Raw genomic sequence first — 20,591 nt, 5'->3', positions numbered from 1 at the left:
ACCACAAGAATTGATGGAAGACAAGTTTAGAGACAGTTGCTTGTTTCCTGTGTACATGATGAACAAGTCTGCCTCATGCCGGTCTGGGAGAAACCTGTCACCCAGATCGATCTCAGAATACCCTTCCTCTGTTGTAGGTGTTTTCTTCAAAACAATCAAATGTTTGAACTGTTGTTGTTTTTAAGACACAATGTGTTAAACGTGTACGTAGATAGCTGTGACTAAGAATTTAATTAAGAGTAATTCCAGAGAGAAGGGAGGAAATGAAAACCAATAGGAGGCCTGGATCATTCTTTGCCTCTGTCACATTTACTGGTTCCCTGTGAGTGTAATATGGTGATGTATTATATTGGACTTCATCTACATCTTACTATCATATAAAAAATAGATTTGAGAAGAGGGTAGTAGAATCATTAACAGCACAGACTCTAAAGGAAGACAGAGCATTTGGATCCCAACTCCATCATTTTTTAGCTGTGTGATCTTGGGTGTGTTATTTTACCTTGCTGAGTTTCAGTCTTCTCATTTGTGAAATAGGGATAATTACACCCATCTCTCTAGGTAATTATAAAGATTAAACATATATTTCATATCAAATCATCCAGTGTTAGCCAACCAACATAAGTTTGTTTCAAAGATTTCCTTCATGTGGTTGAAAATCTGTGTTTCCCCATTTCATCTTTAACAATTCTTGGCCAAATAACAGTATTAACCTTGGTGGAAAGAGACAGAGGATAGCTTGAAGGCATACATATGCAAATATACTTTGGGGTCAGCCAAAGTGGACCTGAGTATTGGTATCATTTTTTTCCCTGTTCGTGGGTGGTTTCTCATAATTAATATGTAGGTTGTGGGCATGAATAGACAGAGAGCTGTTTCATTAAAAAGATTGGAAAACCTTGATCTAGCCCTCAGATTCTCACATCTTATCACCATTTATCTAGATTTAGGAGGTTGGAACATTTTCCGAAATTGATACATGAGATGACATAAACTTCCCGTTTTCTTGAAAGTGACAGGAATTCTAAGCCAGATAACTGGAAATAGGAAAATTTAGGCGGTTTAAGAGGGTAGAATATTCTGATTTCCTCAGAATCTAAGCAGTAGTGGACTGAGGAAACATTTCAAAATCACATAGATTCCTGCATGTCCAAGCTGTAAGCTTTTAGGATTATTCACTCTTGGTGTCTTTTCAAAGGTCAGGACCTAACAGCAGTTTGTCAGACTTTTCCATAAATGGTCTCATATTTAAAAACACCAGTTTCTCGCATGAGCTCCTTGTAGAATAATGGACAATGTTCAGGCACTGGAATAAGGAGCTCTGTTCAAACCCAGTCTCTGCCACTTATTAGCTATATGACCTTGGGCAAGAAGATCCTTTACCAATTCTGAGCCTCAGTTGATTCATTTGTAAAATGCTCATATTAATACCTGCATCAAGGAGTTGTTTAGAGGACTAAATGAAAAAATATATATTAAAATATTTTGCAAGCTCTTCTATCAAAATGAAGAGTTTTAGTAGTAGGTCATCACAGGATTCCACTGTGTCCCATAAAACATAGACAAACAAACAAACAAATATAAATCTATTCAAAATCATTTATAGTCTGAGACTGTAATAATGAAGAATACAAGCAAATGCCTGTGAAACACTTTTCATTTTTAATGTAACACTTTCCTATGAAATGTGTGCAAGGCAAGGGCCAAGGCCAAAAAATATTTAGGTTTCCCACAACAACTTCCCTTCCAGGCAATGGCAAGAACCAAATAACAGGATATTTCTACTTTAGCACACAGGGCATTTCTTCTATTTGCAGCTGAGGAGAGTTTTATTAAGAAGTTGGTTTAGCCTAAGTTCTAAAAGTTATTCTTCAAAAAAGAGTTTTAATCTTGGAGCAATAAAAAGGCTATCACTTAGGAAAGTGCAGCCCTGTGGGCCTGTCAAGCTGTGACTTGATTATGGTAGGAGAATGAACTTTTCTTGAAGTACTACACCTCTGTACTTGTCTGAGTAGTGGCAAAATGCTTGGGGACCATCAGTCTTCATATGGTCCTAATGAATGATAGAATAAAATCACTAAATGTGTTCTCATTAGTCACCTAGTTGATAAATATTTTTAAAGAGCCTTAAATGCAAGAATTGTTAGGTTTTATGATGGGGACAGGAGGAAGACATTAGGGGTAGTGCAAAGATACACGAGTTACAGTCAGGCTCTCAAAGAAATTTACATTCTAGTGGAAAGATAGAGTATGTATAATGCTATCACAAGAGACAGAGAATACTTTCATATGAGCGTGCAAAATGCATCATAGTTTAAAGGTACAAAAGGTCATTTTTCACTTGGGGAATCAGGAAAGTGTTATTGGGGAGGAGCTGTTTGGGCCAAATGTTGGAGCATAGCTGTCTTTGGACATGTGGAGTAAGGAGAAATACACATTCTCTAGTCCAGGAGAAATCTGGGCCAAGGTACAAGAGTGCTTAAATGCAAGGAGCATGAAGAGAAAAGAGGAAAAGGGAAACATAACACAGTATATTAGAGATATACTTTATACCATTGACTTGGTATAAAAATAGAATGATATTGTACTTCCTTGTTTCTAAGATTCATGTATTTGTTCTCATTTTAATGTTTTTGAAATCAAGGAAAATATCTTAGGTACTATGTATATTTAGTGTGCTATTTCTTTATCACCTAAAATCAGGTTATTGAATCAATGGTATATCCACAATTGGTGGAAATATTTTAATATTTCATAACTGTAATTATCTATTTCATACATGAACACCCATGTTATAAACTTCTTGGAGGAATAAGTAAAATGATGTATGTAAAGCAGTAGTCACAGAGTGTGTTCAATAAACTTACTATTTTTATAAAAATAGAGTTGGACTCAGTTTGATAGGCAATAGAGAAGTATAGAAGAACTTCAAAAAGGGACAGAGGTGAAGAGTCAAACTGTGACAACAAAATCACCTGCCAGTGATTTCAAGAATCAGTTTAAGGATGGAACCCATCTGGGACACTATTACAATAGGCAAGAGTTAACGAAGGGTTGAGATTGAACCACCAAGAGTGAATATGACATGGGTCCTGCCTCAGAGATGCCCTCAACAGGATTGTTAACTGCTGGGGCACAGCAAAGGGAGAAGAAGATGTGATTGAGAGGATTGTACAATTAACAGAAATAGAAAATATGGAATGTGATATTGGGATTTATAAGAAAAATATTTATTTGATCATTCATTTGACCAAAATCGATTTCTTATGTATTTGGTCTTCATTCACGGGTTCCTGACTCACAGCTCCCAAAACCCTTAGAATTTCCTAAGTGTGGGGAGTGACAAAGGTGTCTCTTATTAAATTACTGAGATGACTTTCGGATCTAGCTTAAGGTTGGGGGCTGTTTGCCGAAAGAACTGATGATTTGATTAGAATTCTGGAACTTCCAGGGGAGAGGAGGAAGCCTGGAGGTTGAATCAGTCCCCAAAGGCTAGCAATTTAATCAGCCATGACTATGAATTCAAGCCTCCATAAAAACCCAGAAGGGCAGGGTTCAGAGAGCTTTCAGTTTGGTGAACTTGTGGAGATTTGGGGAGAGTGGCACAGCAGGAGAGGGTGTCAAAGCTCCTCACCCTTTTCCCACACCTTCCCCTATACATCTCTTCCATCTGGTTCATGAGTTATATCCTTTTACAATAAACCAAAAATCTAGTAAGTAAAATGTTTCTCTGGGTTCTGTGAGACAGTCTAGAAAATTAACCAAACCCAAGGAGGAGATCATGGGACTCTCTGATTTTATAGCCAGCTGGTCAGAAGTACAAATACAACATGGATTTGGAACTGGCATCTGCAATGCAAGGAGGGGGTCATGGGAACCAGTCAATAGCTAGTTGGTCAGAAGCACAGGTGATAACCTGGGCTCGTGACTCATGTCTGACATGGTGGGGGCTGGGAGGTAGGCTTGTAGGACAAAACTCTTAATCTGTGGAGTCTGATGCTATCTCCAGTGCATAGATGGTGTCAGAATTGGTACAAATATATACCTCTTTTTACTTTTTAATTGAGATATCATTGGCATTTAACATGTTACTTTCAGGTGTACAATATAATGATTCAATATTTGCATAAGTAATGTACAGTATGGTGACTCTGTTAATAATACTGTAATGAGTCTTTGAAAGCTGCTAAGAGAGTAGGTCTTAAAGGTTCTCATCTTACAAGATAGCTCTTTCTTTGCACACCTGAGTTGTCCTTAAATATCCCTTGGCGTTGGCTGCCATCTTTTCACCACTTTCCCTTCTTTTCTTTTGCAGCAATTTCTAAGCCCTTTTCATTCTGACATACCTTTCTGTGGTTGTTTTAGGAGTTTTGAGTGTTTTGTTTTCCCGCTTGCCTGTGTGCTTTTGGGAGAATGCAGAGCACAGACTATCTGAGGCAGCCCTTAGGGAAATCCAACACTGATGCTTACCAGTGTCAGAAAAAGAAATGGAAACATGCCCACTGGACAAATCATTGAGGCAGTCCCCAGGGTTCACCTTGTATGTCAACCCAACACAAATAGTAATAATAATACCATATGGTTTAGGATCTAAGCAAAGACCTACCCTGATTCACCTTAAAATTTCTTGGAAAAGATGCTCTTGCCTCTCACATAGAATCTTCCAACTCCTTCTCAACATTTCCCACTATGTTGATGTTTCTGTACCCATATTATTTTACACAATGATTAGTTCTTCCTCTACTTTGCCATTTAGGGTCCTTTAAATGAGCTCCTATCCAGTGAAACTGGCTTAAATTTTGAACGAGTTATTACATGACCTATGTTGAATGCATTACATACTTGCAGACAGTGGTAGTCCCTGTATGTCATAATCACATTTTCATGTGATAATGTATTATACATGAATAGCCTGTTGGCAGTCCATTCAGTTCTAGTGTGGGAAACTTGTAGGCATGGATTAGGTTTGGTTTAGCTTTCCATGTTAATGGGGATTGTGGTGTTGGCGTTCATAGAGCACCAAATACCTGACTCTCTATGTGTCACTTTGAAGTGCAAAAGCAGAATTGGCTTTACCAAAGAGACGGGGAACATTTTTTAAAAGGATTTTTGTTTGTTTCAGTTTCTTTGTTTCCATTTCCAATAATGGGCTTGCTAACTTTTAAAAAAATGCTCTTGTTAACTAAAGCAAAGTAAGACTTGCATGAGAGTAATTGAAAGATACTATGCCCTAGAGATTATAATTTATTGAGTCTGGATCAGGACTTTAGCATCTTATTGTTACGAAGCTTCCCTAATTTTCTAATGCACACAAAAGTTTATGATCAGTATTTTTCTGAAATAATTTCTAAAATAAGTTACAGAAAACTGTACATCAGTAGGGAACTATCTAGTAAAAATATTAGATTAGATATACTGAAATCTGTGATTACTTGTAGCCTGATATACATTACATATGTATTAAAATAACTGAGTAAAGTCTTTAAAAGATGGACAAGTCTTTCTGAAAATATGTGGAAGAATGGAGAACTTTCAGAACACTGAAAAAGAACCAATATCATATCTAAATAATCTTGAAGGTATAGAAGAGATCCAGGCAACTGCAGACCATGTGTTTAATTTCCATTGTTGAAAAAAAACTACACAGCACTGGGAATAGTCTCATAATATTGCTTTGGTCAGTGAGTGACTGTTCTTCAACCCTACTTAGGCAAAGCAGAAGGAAATGGACTGCAACTAGAGCGTGAGGGATTTAGGTTAGAATGTAAGTTTTATGACTGGGAGGAATATTGGAACAACTTCCTAAGAAACATTGTGTAACCTCTTTCTCTAGAGGACGTTAAAAATAGGATAGATTTTCATGTCTGGTTTAAATCTGGTGCTGCCCAAAGGTGAAGGAAAGCCAAAGTGCTTCATTTTATGCCTCATATATATTTTGAAGACCATTTAAAGTCTATTTCCTCATTTTAAATATTGGAAACCAAGGATTTGTGTTATAATATGGCATCATTCATTTTTAAACTATTCTTTCACCTTAGGTAAATTTTGCTTTACAAAGCTGTATGTGTGTGCGTGTGTGTGTGTGTACACACGTACACATATATATATGGCTTTGCCTTAAGATTTCATCTCATTTCCATGGGAAAAAAAGCATTGCTAAGCACATCCACTCCCTCCCCACCTCCTTTTTTTTCTTTTGCTCTGGTACACTGTGTTTTTGGTCACATATGTACACAACAAAGCTCAAATAAATGGTCACAGGAACTTTTTCTGGCAGGCTTTGGCAAATCAAGTATATGCTATATAATGTATAATAATTATACATGGAGAAAAGAGGCAGAGGGCCCAGAAGCTCTTGGCAGCTGTACTGTCTGGTTAGAAAAGGAAGCAAGTTACAGAGTTTGGACATTCAGTTCTGAGACATTATCCCTGAGTCAACAGGATTTTAATTATGTATGTGGCTTAGAGAAGACATTTACGCAAGAGGAACATATTGTTGTCAAATGTGTTGGTGATTTTGCTCATAGTTCAGAATTGGAAGGAAGCCGAAAATAATTTTTGAAGGTACATAACTAAATTGCAGGAGCATAGAATAATGATACCTCTCTTAGTGGCAGGAAGATAACCAATATCCCTGGCCTTCCCTTCCCCTCCCTCATTCAACACATTCCCTTTTCTTTTTTGGTATCTGTTTTCAAAAAAAAAAAAAGTACATATTTTTACATGAAATTCATGTATTTCAAATCACACTATTTAGACAGAAATAAAGGGTGTGTTAAATATAACTTCATCTTTGAACATCTTTCTCCTGTCATGATGTTGAGGTCACTTAAATTTAGGGTTTTTGTTTATAAGTTCATTGTGTCCTTGTATCTGTTAGTCTAGTTTTAGAAAAAGTTTAAAATTGACTGCACTGCACTGAGATGCTGCATGAGGAACGGAAAGACTATTCCGAATGATGGTGGGCAACTTTTCTCTCAGGGATGGACTAGAGGGGATCATGGAACCTTCAGAAGGCAAAGAATTTAGCTTTTCTGAAAGTAAGCTCTTCTACCTGTGACTCCATTCATTGATTTTTTTTCACTGATGGGTTTATTTATTTATTCATTCAATATTTATTAAGCACCAACAATGTATAAATTCTATCATTTAGGTCTCAGCAGTAGACCTGTGATTACTCTTGTTCTGTTTTAACTTACCTTCTTAATTCACCTTTGTTTCCACACCCATTCGTGTGCACTATAATGATAATAACATTTTCTGCTTTTAATAGCTAGCGGTTATTAAACACTTACTAGACATTGTCCTAAGGGCTTTTTATAAATTATCTTATTTAGTTTTCACAGCAAGCAGCCTTATAAAGTAGGTTTTATTAACAACTTCATTTAAATAGGAAAGAACTAAGTACAGGAAAGATAAGCACCTTGCAGAAGGGCACATACATAATGAGTGAATGCAGGCCTGGGAACTCTGAGCCTTTTTCTTAACTCCATGCTGTATTACCTCTCAGGATTACTCTATGGTGTTTTGATTTAGAGATTTTCTTTAAGTGCTAATTCTCAAGGTAGCCTTTATGCCTCATCAAATGATCATTTTTACCTGTGCTTTCCTTACCATTTTCTCCTTTACTTCCTTGCAAATCAATCTGTACTCGTTTTTCAGAACACAATAAATTGCTTGAGTCTCCAGTTATTTTAGATATTTTAAAACACTTTCTTAATGTAGCCTTGACTATCTCTTAAAGCCTTATATAGTAACAAAATTGACATGGCACATCTGTAAAGGTTAATGTAAAATTAACTCTTTTAGATATAAAGTCACTTTTTCCTCTAATGTCCTATAGAGAAAGACAGTCCTTGTTTTCAGAGCTTTAAGTAAGTAAAAATACCAAAAATCCCTATGAGGTTCTTAGAAAAGTGCAGAATGTACCTAAGTGTGTAGAGTATTGGTTTCCCCCAACTTAGTAAGAGATTGCAAAACAGTCTTCAGCAAACCTAGAAATGACAACTATGTTTTTATAAGCATGAGAAGCCGAATCATATTTCTTTAATGCCATATTGTTCAGCTGTACCTTCCAAAAATTTTTTCTTTTAAGATGATCCAGCTCTGCCAAACCTATCATCTTGGAGCAATTAATGGTTTTAGGGTTTTCCCCTCTGGAATCTTATTTCCAGTTCACAGATTTTGAAGGCTCCCCAAGGGTAACCATTTGGCATATGTCATGTACCTTTTAATGTAGGACTTGCGAAAAGCATATGATCACTGTTAGAATGTGGGGGCTGATGGCCGTTGCTCTGTGCACCCCAGAGTTTAGCATCCAACATGGCTGGGGACATCTGAAGACCAGGTTCTCCCCTTCATATCCTGGCTCCAGCACTTGCTAGATGGCTGTGTGATCTTGGCAATTTACTCAAACTGCTAGCGCCTTATGTTTTGCTTCTGTAGGAAGGGAATAACAACAGTATCTCTCTTTTAAAGTTGTTGTGAAATAAGGTAATCTATGGAAAGTACATGGCAGAGTGCCTGGCCTATAGCGAACTCCCAATAAATGTTAGATCTATATCAATAGTGATAAAATTGAAAATGACATAGTTTGAGCTTAGTTCTTTTACATAACTTCCATAGAATTACTTGAATGTTGGTGAGGATGTGGAGAAAGGGGAACCCTTCTACACTGCTGGTGGGAATGTAAATTAGTTCAACCATTGGGGAAAGCAGTCTGGAGTTTTCTCAAAAAACTCAAAATAAAAATGCCACTTGACCTAGGAATTCCACTCCTAGGAATTTGCCCTAAGAATGCAGGAGCCCAATTTCAAAAAGACATATGCACTCCTATGTTTATCACAGCACTATTTATAATAGTCAAAAAACGGAAGACCCCTAAGTGTCCATCAGTAGATGAATGGATAAAGAAGATGTGGTACATATACACAATGGAATATTATTCAGCCATAAGAAGAAGCAAATCCTACCATTTGCAACAACATGGATGGAGCTAGAGGGTATTATGCTCAGTGAAATAAGCCAGGCAGAGAAAGACAAGCACCAAATGATTTCACACATCTGTGGAATATAAGAACAAAGGAAAACTGAAAGAACAAAACAGCAGCAGACTCACAGAACCCAAGAATGGACTAACACTTACCAAAGGGACTGGGGAGGATGTGTGGAAAGGGAGGGATAAGGGGAATAAGGGGCATTATGATTAGCACACATAATGTAGGGGAGGCACGAGGAAGGCCGTATAGCACAGAGAAGACAAGTAGTGACTCTATAGCATCTTACTACACTGATGGACAGTGACTGTAATGGGGGTGGGGACTTGATAATGGGGGGAATCTAGTAACCACAATGTTGCTCATGTGATTATATATTAATGACACCAATATTTAAAAAAAAGAATTACTTGGTATTCACACTGTAATTTGTGACTTCATAACAGTAGAGACCTCTAGGATTTTTAGTATTTTTATTTACTCAAAGCACAAAATATCTTTTTTCCCTATATAGACATTGAAGTCACTTTATATTCTATAATAATTTATTTTACATTAAGCTTTATAAATATGCTGTACTAGTTTGGTCACATTATAAGCTTTTTAGAGGGATGAAGAGTAATGGCCAGTTTTTGACATCTAGCCTGAGGCGCTAGGAGGTTTGGTTAGTAAAACATGCAAATTTGGTTAGTAAGGTGTGAGAGTACAGGGGCTCAAGAGGCAGATAGAACATGGTGGTAAAGGGCCTGAACTCTGGATTGGGAGAAGCTAGAGGTACCTGGATTAAGGGGAGAGAGTTGGTCCTGAGATTGCCAAACTGTGTTCTTCCAAGTTGTAATAATAGGCAAGACCTACAAATAATGATTCTCTAATCAGACAAGTTTGGAAAGTCCTGGGTTAAATGTGATTAAATGGTTTTCTTCATTGTAGAACCAGTCATCAGCCTCAGTCTGAACTCTAGCCCTGCGTCTTTCTAGCTGTGTGACTTGAGGCAGACTGGTTAACTTCTTGAGCCTGCTTCTCCAGTTCTAAAATGGGAATAGTAATAGTTTCATTGGTTTATTGTGAGGAAAATGAGTTAAAACCTGGTGCCTGGATAACAGTAAGTGTCAACTCATATATAATTGCTATCTCATTTATTTATTTATTTATTTATTAATTTATTTATTTATTTATTTTTTGAGAGGGCATCTCTCATATTTATTGATCAAATGGTTGTTAACAACAATAAAATTCTGTATAGGGGACTCAATGCACAATCATGAATCCACCCCAAGCCTAATTCGCATCAGTCTCTGATCTTCTGAAGCATAACAAACAAGTTCATACATGGTGAACAAATTCTTACATAGTGAATAAGTTCTTACATGGTGAACAGTACAAGGGCAGTCATCACAGAAACTTTCAGTTTTGATCACGCATTATGAACTATAAACAATCAGGTCAAATATGAATATTCGTTTGATTTTATACTTGATTTATATGTGAATCCCACATTTCTCCCTTATTATTATTATTATTATTATTTTTTTAAATAAAATGCTGAAGTGGTAGGTAGATGCAAGATAAAGGTAGAAAACATAGTTTAGTGCTGTAAGAAAGCAAATGTAGATGATCAGGTGTGTGCCTATACATGAAGTATTAATTCAAGCTAGACAAGGGCAAGAAAACATCCACGGATGCAGAAGATTTCTCTCAAAACAGGGGGGGTGAGGTTCTCAGCCTCACCTCTGTTGATCCCCAATTTCTCACCTGACGGCCCCCCTGTGACTGTGCCTGTCTTAGGTTGTTCCTCCCTTGAGGATGGTCTCTGGCTAACCAGTCATCTTCCGGGGCCATACAGGGAAATGTAAAGTTGGTAAGTGAGAGAGAAGCCATATTGTTTGAAAAGGTTAGCTTTTTACTTCTTTGCAGATTTATGCCCTGTGGCTTTTATGCCCAGCATTTGTCTTGAGGTATCTTTACTACCTGGAAGAATTATGATATGCAGTAAATTCGATCTGAGGTATGAATTCTACTTAAAGGTTGTAATTAGGAAGGAAGAAGAAAAGCTATAGAAGTAGCAGATGGAAGAAAACATGGGAAGATTGATTATTTCTTTGACATATCTTCTTGTAGAGTAACTTCAGCATGCATAGGTTTTAAACTACTAATTAAATTGCACACACACATTAAAGTAATAGGAATACAGTTACATAACCAAAGCAGACCTACAATTACCAGCCATCTCCAGTGAAACCAAGAAAACCAGTTAGGCACCCTAAGCATTTGTGAAAACTTAGCTGTGATATGATGGATATTGTCTAACTGAATTTGAATAGTTTGAGAAAGATCAGACAAATTAAAACAACACATTCCTAGGAACTGTTCACATCCCATATGTTCTTTTAACAGTAGATAGTCTGTAGTCTCAAGATTTTGGAGCGCTGCAACTTGCACTTCTCCTAATTCTTGGTTGTGTTCCAACAGTATAGATCCAGTCAAATTTGTTGTTTTACTGTATGCACAGGCCAGCTTAGATATCTCCTTCTTCATTCCAATGGCAATTCCAGGAATGAGTGGGATGAATGCAGCTACAACTGCAATAGTGCCAGGATCTTTGTTGAAGTTTTTTGATGATCATCTTCTGGAATGACTCTTCCAGAGTATGTTGATGTTGGAACTTCTTCTTCATATCATATCTTAGTTCATTTTCTGGGTAGCCAAATTAGGCTTTGATCCTCTGTATAAACACAAACAGACCCTTTGCCCACACTTTGATATGCCCTTTATACCATTGTGAAGAACTTATTGGAGGTCACCACACAGGAACTGTTTTTTTTTTTTTAAGAGAAAGGAATATTATCAGAAAAATATACTTCCATAGCTGATCATCTGACACCCTTTAAATGATCAAAATTAAGTATATTTAAAGCATGCATTAATCGTTGATTTACAGTTAGTTTTAACCTATCAGGGAGTAATCCCCCTTTCCTTTCTTTTTTTTTATCATTAATCTACAATTACATGAAGAATATTATGTTTACAAGGCTCTCCCCTATACCAGGTCCCCCCTATAAACCCCTTTACTGTCACTGTCCATCAGCATAGCAAAATGCTGTATAATCACCACTTGTCTTCTCTGTGTTGTACAGCCTTCCCCTTTCTCCCATCGCCCCCATTATGCATGCTAATCTTAATACCCCCTTCATCTTCCCCCCCACCCTTATCCCTCCCTACCCACCCATCCTCCCCAGTACCTTTCCCTTTGGTACCTGTTAGTCCATTCTTGGGTTCTGTGAGTCTGCTGCTGTTTTGTACCTTCAGTTTTTCCTTTGTTCTTATACTCCACAGATGAGTGAAATCATTTGGTATTTCTCTTTCTCTGCTGGCTTATTTCACTGAGCATAACACCCTCTAGCTCCATCCATGTTGTTGCAAATGGTAGGATTTGCTTCTTCTTATGGCTGAATAATATTCCATTGTGTATATGTACCACATCTTCTTTATCCATTCATCTACTGATGGACACTTAGGGGTCTTCCATTTTTTGACTATTATAAATAGTGCTGTGATAAACATAGGAGTGCATATGTCTTTTTGAAATTGGGCTCCTGCATTCTTAGGGCAAATTCCTAGGAGTGTAATTCCTGGATCAAATGATAAGTTTATTTTGAGCATTTTGAGGAACCTCCATACTGCTTTCCACAATGGTTGAACTAATTTACATTCCCACCAGCAGTGTAGGAGGGTTCCCCTTTCTCCACAGCCTTGCCAACATTTCTTGTTGTTTGTCTTTTGGATGGTAGCCATCCTTACTGGTGTGAGGTGACACCTCATTGTAGTTTTAATTTGCATTTCTCTGATAATTAGCTATGTGGAGTATCTTTTCATGTGTCTGTTGGCCATCTGTATTTCTTTTTTGGAGACCTGTCTGTTCAGTTCCACCATCCATTTTTTAATTGGGTTATTTGTTTTTTGTTTGTTGAGGCATGTGAGCTCATTATATAATTTGGATATCAAGCCTTTATCAGATCTGTCATATATGAATATATTCTCCCATACTGTAGGGTCCCTTTTTGTTCTATTGATGGTGTCTTTTGCTGTACAGAAGCTTTTCAGCTTAATATAGTCCCACTTGTTCATTTTTGCTGTTGTTTTCCTTGCCCGGGGAGATATGTTCAAGAAGAGGTCACTCGTGTTTATGTCTAAAAGGTTTTTGCCTATGTTTTTTTCTAAGAGTTTTATGGTTTCATGACTTACATTCAGGTCTTTGATCCATTTTGAATTTACTTTTGTGGATGGGGTTAGACAATGGTCCAGTTTCATTCTTCTACATGTAGCTGTCCAGTTTTGCCAGCACCATCTGTTGAAGAGACTGTCATTTCCCCATTGTATGTCCATGGCTCCTTTATCAAATATTAATTGACCATATATGTTTGGGTTAATGTCTGGAGTCTCTATTGTGTTCCATTGGTCTGTGGCTCTGTTCTTGTGCCAGTACCAAATTATCTTGATTACTATGGCTTTGTAGTAGAGCTTGAAGTTGGGGAATGAGATCCCCCCTACTTTATTCTTCTTTCTCAGGATTGCTTTGGCTATTCGGGGTCTTTGGTGTTTCCATATGAATTTTTGAATTATTTGTTCCAGTTCTTTGAAGAATGTTACTGGTAATTTGATAGGGATTACATCAAATCTGTATATTGCTTTGGGCAGGATGGCCATTTTGATGATATTAATTCTTCCTAGCCAAGAACATGGGATGAGTTTCCATTTGTTAGTGCCCTCTTTAACTTCTCTTAAGAGTGTCTTACAGTTTTCAGGGTATAGGTCTTTCACTTCTTTGGTTAGGTTTATTCCGAGGTATTTTATTCTTTTTGGTGCAATTGTGAATGGAATTGTTTTCCTGATTTCTTTTTCTATTGGCTCATTGTTAGTGTATAGGAAAGCTACAGATTTCTGTGTGTTAATTTTGTATCCTGCAACTTTGCTGTATTCTGATATTGGTTCTAGTAGTTTTGGAGTGGAATCTTTAGGGTCTTTTATGTACAGTATCATATCATCTGCAAATAGTGACAGTTTAACTTCTTCTTTACCAATCTGGATTCCTCGTATTTCTTTGTTTTGTCTAATTGCCGTGGCTAGGACCACCAGTACTATGTTAAATAACAGTGGAGAGAGTGGGCATCCCTGTCTTGTTCCCGATCTCAGAGGAAAAGCTTTCAGCTTCTCGCTGTTAAGTATGATGTTGGCTGTGGGTTTATCATATATGGCCTTTATTATGTTGAGGTACTTGCCCTCTATTCCCATTTTTCTTAGAGTTTTTATCATGAATGGATGTTGCATTTTGTCAAATGCTTTTTTAGCATCTATGGAGATGATCATGTGGTTTTTGTCTTTCTTTTTGTTGATGTGGTGGATGATGTTCATGGATTTTCGAATGTTGTACCATCCTTGCATCCCTGGAATGAATCCCACTTGGTCATGGTGTATGATCCTTTTGGTATGTTTTTGAATTTGGTTTGCTAATATTTTATTGAGTATTTTTGCATCTACATTCATCAGGGATATTGGTCTGTAATTTTCTTTTTTGGTGGGGTCTTTGCCTGGTTTTGGTATTAGGGTGATGTTGGTTTCATAGAATGAGTTTGGGAGTATTCCCTCCTTTTCTATTTTTTGGAAAACTTTAAGGAGAATGGGTGTTATGTCTTCTCTGTATGTTTGATAAAATTCTGAGGTAAATCTGTCCGGCCCGGGGGTTTTGTTCTTGGGTAGTTTTTTGATTACTGTTTCAATTTCTTTGCTCGTAATTGGTTTGTTTAAATTTTGTGTTTCTGCCTTGGCCAGTCTTGGAAGGTGTATTTTTCTAGGAAATTGTCCATTTCTTCTAGGTTTTCCAGCTTGTTGGCATATAGGTTTTCATAGTAGTCTTTAATAATTCTTTGTATTTCTGTGGGGTCTGTCGTGATTTTTTCCGTTCTCATTTCTGATTCTGTTGATTTGTGTTGATTCTCTTTTTCTCTTTATAAGTTTGGCTAGAGGCTTATCTATTTTGTTTATTTTCACAAAGAACCAGCTCTTGGTTTCATTGATTTTTTCTATTATTTTATTCTTCTCAATTTTGTTTATTTCTTCTCTGATCTTTATTATGTCCCTCCTTCTGCTGACCTTAGGCCTCATTTGTTCTTCTTTTTCCAGTTTCGATAATTGTGATGTTAGTCTGTTCATTTGGCATTGTTCTTCCTTCTTCAAGTGTGCCTGGATCACTATATACTTTCCTCTTAAGACTGCTTTCGCTGCGTCCCACAGAAGTTGGGGCTTAGTGTTGTTGTTGTCATTTGTTTCTATATATTCCTTGATCTCTATTTTGATTTGTTCATTGATCTATTGATTATTTAGAAGCATGTTGTTAAGCCTTCATGTGTTTGTGAGCCTTTTTGTTTTCTTTGTAGAATTTATTTCTAGTTTTATACCTTTGTGGTCTGAAAAATTGGTTGGCAGACTTTCAATATTTTGGAATTTACTGAGGCTCTTTTTGTGGGCTAGTATATGGTCTATACTGCAGAATGTTCCATGTGCACTTGAGAAGAATGTATATCCTGTTGCTTTTGGATGCAGAGTTCTATAGATGTCTATTAGGTCCATCTGTTCTAGTGTGTTGTTCAGTGCCTGTGTCTCCTTACTTATTTTCTGCCTGGTGGATCTATCCTTTGGGGTGAGTGGTGTGTTGAAGTCTCCTAAAATGAATGCATTGCAGTCTATTTCCCCTGTTAGTTCTGTTAGTATTTGTTTCACATATGCTGGTGCTCGTGTGTTGGGTGCATATATATTTAGAATGGTTATATCCTCTTGTTGGACAGAGCCTTTTATCATTATGTAGTGTCCTTCTTTATCTCTTGTTACTTTCTTTGTTTTGAAGTCTATTTTGTCTGATATTAGTACAGCAACCCCTGCTTTCTTCTCGCTGTTGTTTGCTTGAAATATGTTTTTCCATCCCTTGACTTTTAGTCTGTGCATGTCTTTGGGTTTGAGGTGAGTTTCTTGTAAGCAGCATATAGATGGGTCTTGCTTTTTATCCAGTCTATTACTCTGTGTCTTTTGATTGGTGCATTAAGTCCATTTACATTTAGGGTGACTATTGAGAGATATGTACTTATTGCCATTGCAGGCTTTAGATTTGTGGTTACCAAAGGTTCAAGGTTAGCTTCTTTAGTATCTTTCTGCCTAACTTAGCTTGCTTATTGAGCTGTTATATACACTGTCTGGAGATTCTTTTCTTCTCTCCCTTCTTATTTCTCCTCCTCTTTTCTTCATATGTTAGGTGTTTTGTTCTGTGTTCTTTTTAGGAGTGCTCCCATCTAGAGCAGTCCCCGTAAGATGCCCTGTAGAGGTGGTTTGTGGGAAGCAAATTCCCTCAGCTTTTGCTTGTCTGGGAATTGTTTAATCCTGCCATCATATTTTAATGATAGTTGTGCTAGATACAGTATCCTTGGTTCAAGGCCCTTCTGTTTCATTGTATTAAATATATCATGCCATTCTCTTCTGGCCTGTAAGGTTTCTGTTGTGAAGTCTGATGATAGCCTGATGGGTTTTCCTTTATAGGTGACCTTTTTCTCTCTAACTGCCTTTAAAACTCTTTCCTTGTCCTTGATCCTTGCCATTTTAATTATTATGTGTCTTGGTGTTGTCCTCCTTGGATCCTTTCTGTTGGGGGTTCTGTGTAATTCCATCATCTGTTCGATTATTTCCTCCCCCAGTTTGGGGAAGTTTTCAGCAATTATTTCTTCAAAGAGACTTTCTATCCCTTTTCCTCTCTCTTCTTCTTCTGGTACCCCTATAATATGAATATTGTTCCTTTTGGATTGGTCACACAGTTCTCTTAGTATTGTTTCATTCCTGGAGATCCTTTTATCACTCTCTACGTCAGCTTCTATACGTTCCTGTTCTCTGGTTTCTATTCCTTCAATGGCCTCTTGCATCTTATCCATTCTGCTTATAAATCCTTCCAGGGTTTGTTTCACTTCTTTAATCTCCGTCCTGGCATCTGTTGTCACCCTCCGGACTTCATCCCATTGTTCTTGCATTTTTCTCTGCATCTCCGTCAGCATGTTCATGATTTTTATTTTGAATTCTTTTTCAGGAAGACTGGTTAGGTCTGTCTTCTTCTCAGGTGTTGACTCTGTGATCTTTGTCTGCCTGTAGTTTTGCCTTTTCATGGTGATAGAGATACTTTGCAGAGCTGGTATGAGTGATGGCTGGAAGAGCTTTCCTTCTTGTTGGTTTGTGGCCTTCCTCTCCTGGGAGAATAGCAACCTCTAGTGGCTTGTGCTGGGTAGCTGTGCACAGACAGGGCCTCTGCTTCCTGCCCGGCTACTATGGAGTTTATCTCCACTGTGCTGTGGGCGTGGCCTGGCTCAGGCTGCTGCTCCAAAATGGTGGATCCCCATTGGAGGGGGAGTGGCCAGGAGGCTATTTATCTCCGTAAGGGGCCTCCATGCTCCCTGCTGCCCAGGTGGTTAGAGTGCCCAGACATCCCCAGATTCCCTGCCTCTGGACTAAGTGTCCTGCCCTCCCCCTTTAAGACTTCCAAAAAGCACTCGCCAAACCAAAACAACAACAACAGCAACAACAAAAATTAAATAAATAATTAAAAAAAAAAGAAAAACGGGCAATTTTCTTTGTCCTCAGGTGCTGGCCTCAGGCACCCGCTCACCAGTCTTGCTGCCCTGTTTCCCTAGTATTGGGGCCCCTGTCCCTTTAAGACTTCCAAAAAGCACTTGCCAAAAAAAAAAAATGGCCACTCCCATTTCTTTGTTCTCTGGCGTCAGCCTCAGGCACCCACTCACCAGTCCTGCTGCCCTGTTTTCCTAGTATCCAGGACCCCACGCATGCACTGTGTCTGCACTCAGGTGCGGATGGCTGGAGCTGGGTGTTCAGCAGTCCTGGGTTCCCTCTCCCTCCCCACTCTGACTACTCTCCTCCCGCCCGGAGCTGGGGTGTGGGGCGCTTGGGTCCTGCCAGGCTGCAGCTTGTATCTTACCCCTTTCACGAGGCACTGGGTTCTTGCAGGTGTGGATGTGGTCTGGATGTTGTCCTGTGTCCTCTGGTCTCTATTCTAGGAAGAGTTGTCTTTGTTATATTTTCATAGATATATGTGGTTTTGGGAGGAGTTTTCCGCTGCTCTACTCATGCCGCCATCTTGGCTCCACCTATAATTGCCATCTCTTAGTGTAGTAGAGGGAGCATAGGAACTGGTATGGACTTGAGGCCTCAAAATTTAACATCTTTGAGGCACTAAATATTATCTATAAAATGGAGTCTAAGAACCCTAATTCCTCTGCTCATTGTGAACAATGTATAATATACATGACAGATATTGAAAATGTAAAGTATAGTGTAATGTGAAAAGAACATGGTAGATACACAATAAATGGCAGCTATTATTATTCCCAAGTCTCTATTAACATTATTCACTAAAATACATAAATGCTTGGTTGATGGCATTGTGACACATGCTCAGTAGAAAACAACTTGAACATTGACATGTGGAGTATACTGAACTTTTCCCATTGTTCAGAAACAGTGAGGAGAAGCTGAAATGTATCTCCATCAGGGCCCTCTGTGGGTTAAATACGTAGTGAATTCAGACCTAAGGAGTCAGGGATTCTAAAAGGGCTAGAGGCTCCTGGATCATGGTGCAGTAGTCCTACAAATTTTAACTATGATAGCAGGCACTATCTTCAAATATCTTTTCACTAGTCCAATAAACTTGGAATGTTCTGGATTAAAGATGGTTAAATGGCTTTCTTTACTGTAGAACCTTTCAGATTCTTTCATATATTAATGTGATACTTTAACACTGTTTTTAAAACTTTAGGAAAGGAATATTGTTTGAAGCATTTCTAAATTAGTTCTCTTCATCTTCCCTCATGAAATATCTTGTGAAACTAGGGTGCCTTAGAATACCCTTTGGAAGAACTGACCTGGAGTAATTGTACATCCTTCATGTCCACTTCAGTCCTTAGTTCTCCAAAAGGCTGTTAATGGCCTGACATGCCATTCAGACTTTCTTCTTGTCAGCAGGATTCAGGCTGGCCTTGTTTCTGTCAATGGTCAATGAGCAGTACATTGAAACCTCTAATAGGTTGAACTATGTGAAACTGATGATATTTGACCGTTTTTGGCCTACTAAAATGATAGTTTCTTATGATTCAAACTAATAGGACAGAGACTGCATTTGTGTCCACCTGGTTCAGGTATTCCTTCCTACTAATACCTGAAGGAGGGTAATTAGTGTATAGGGACTACCATCTCCTTCTTTGTGCCATGATTGAACAAATATTTATGGAAAACTTATTGTATACCTTAGACAAAGTTGTCTGTAACAATTTGCCTGTAAAATATTACCTTCCTCCCTCTCAGTGAAATACTTGCTGCAAAAACCGTGGGAGAAGCCAAGGCAAAAAATGGCATCTGAATTTTTCTTTCAGATCCTGGGTGCCACAATATCTGTTGCTCCTGGATTTTTCCAGATGCCTGGATCAGCAATTTCCATCCACTCTGAGACTCCCAAGATCTGTTCCCACAGAGCTGTAGCTGTAATCAGAGGCTGGCTGGAGGAGCCTGAAAGTGAGTTCCCTGCAGGATTTGGAAGGAAGTTCTCCCCTTAAGAGTGCTTGGAACTTCTTCATACTGGACCACAGGTATGGAGAAGGCTGACTTTCACAGGGGCTATAAGTTAAAGTGGGTAATGAATTTAAAATTCACCCATCTGTTCTTTCCCCTCTACACAGTATTATGGAAGTTCCCAAACAATGTGCCTAGTTCACTGTGCTGGTTTGGAGAGGCAACATGAACAGGATAGACATCCCACTTGCCCTCTGCAACTTAGAATCAAGCAAGAAAGGCAGAAGTCAATGGATACTTCCAATCGCTTGTGGTGAGCACTGTGGTGGGTGAGTCAGGGAAGCTGGTTGAAGAAAACCAGGCGGGAGTAGGGATGGAAGGGCATGTTGAGAGTTGTGTAGTCAAAATTCCCTGTTCTGGGTGGAGAAGAAGTGTGTACAGTATTTCTACTCCACCTGCCATGGGGTCCTGTCTTATATAGTAATTCTCAAAGAGTCACTCTTATTAGAATAGTCTGTCTGTCCTGTTGTCCAGGGAATCCACATTGTGGCATTTGGGGTTCGAAAATACCTATCTCTCAACATCAATTTGTGACCTCTGTGAGCTGCATCAAGAAAAAGTACAAGTAGGGCCCATTTTAATTAACTCGCTACCCAAAAATCTCAGTTTACAAACCAGATACATTGAGGTGGAATACATAGCCTATTTCAAAAGTAGTCTTCTCAATGTCTCCAGCTTTTGGGCTTCTGAGCAGCCCATTAATTTCATTGACAAGTAGAGGACCTCTCTATTAGGGAATCCTTATTCATACTAGGGAGAGTCTCCATTTTCATAGATGGAGTTTCTTTAATAATTACCCTTTATTGGTAATTAATGTCTGATCCCATCCTCAAAAGTCAAATTTACAGATCAGTTCTAAGGAACCAGCCAGAGCCCAGAGCCTGACTCTGCATTTGTCCTCAGGCTGCACAGGGTCTTTTTATGGTCCTA

The 20,591-nt window shown here is 38.3% G+C and overlaps 1 protein-coding gene across 2 annotated transcripts in view; it reads left to right on the top strand.

Moving 5' to 3' along the window:
- The window catches only part of DDAH1 (dimethylarginine dimethylaminohydrolase 1), a 228,174-nt gene that overhangs the window by 31,464 nt on the left and 176,119 nt on the right, over window positions 1-20,591 (top strand). Inside the window, exons 2-3 of one of the 2 annotated variants that reach the window (XM_073234223.1) lie at window positions 19,466-19,678; window positions 19,769-19,914. The exons of the other annotated variant lie outside the window; for it this stretch is intronic. The gene's annotated coding sequence lies outside the window, so the exon portion shown is untranslated. The remainder of the gene's footprint in view (window positions 1-19,465; window positions 19,679-19,768; window positions 19,915-20,591) is intronic. 2 annotated transcript variants of the gene reach the window in all.

The sequence above is a fragment of the Manis javanica genome, chromosome 4 (assembly GCF_040802235.1).
Source record: "Manis javanica isolate MJ-LG chromosome 4, MJ_LKY, whole genome shotgun sequence".
NCBI lineage: Eukaryota > Metazoa > Chordata > Mammalia > Pholidota > Manidae > Manis > Manis javanica.
This window is presented reverse-complemented; position numbering and strand designations above follow the sequence as displayed.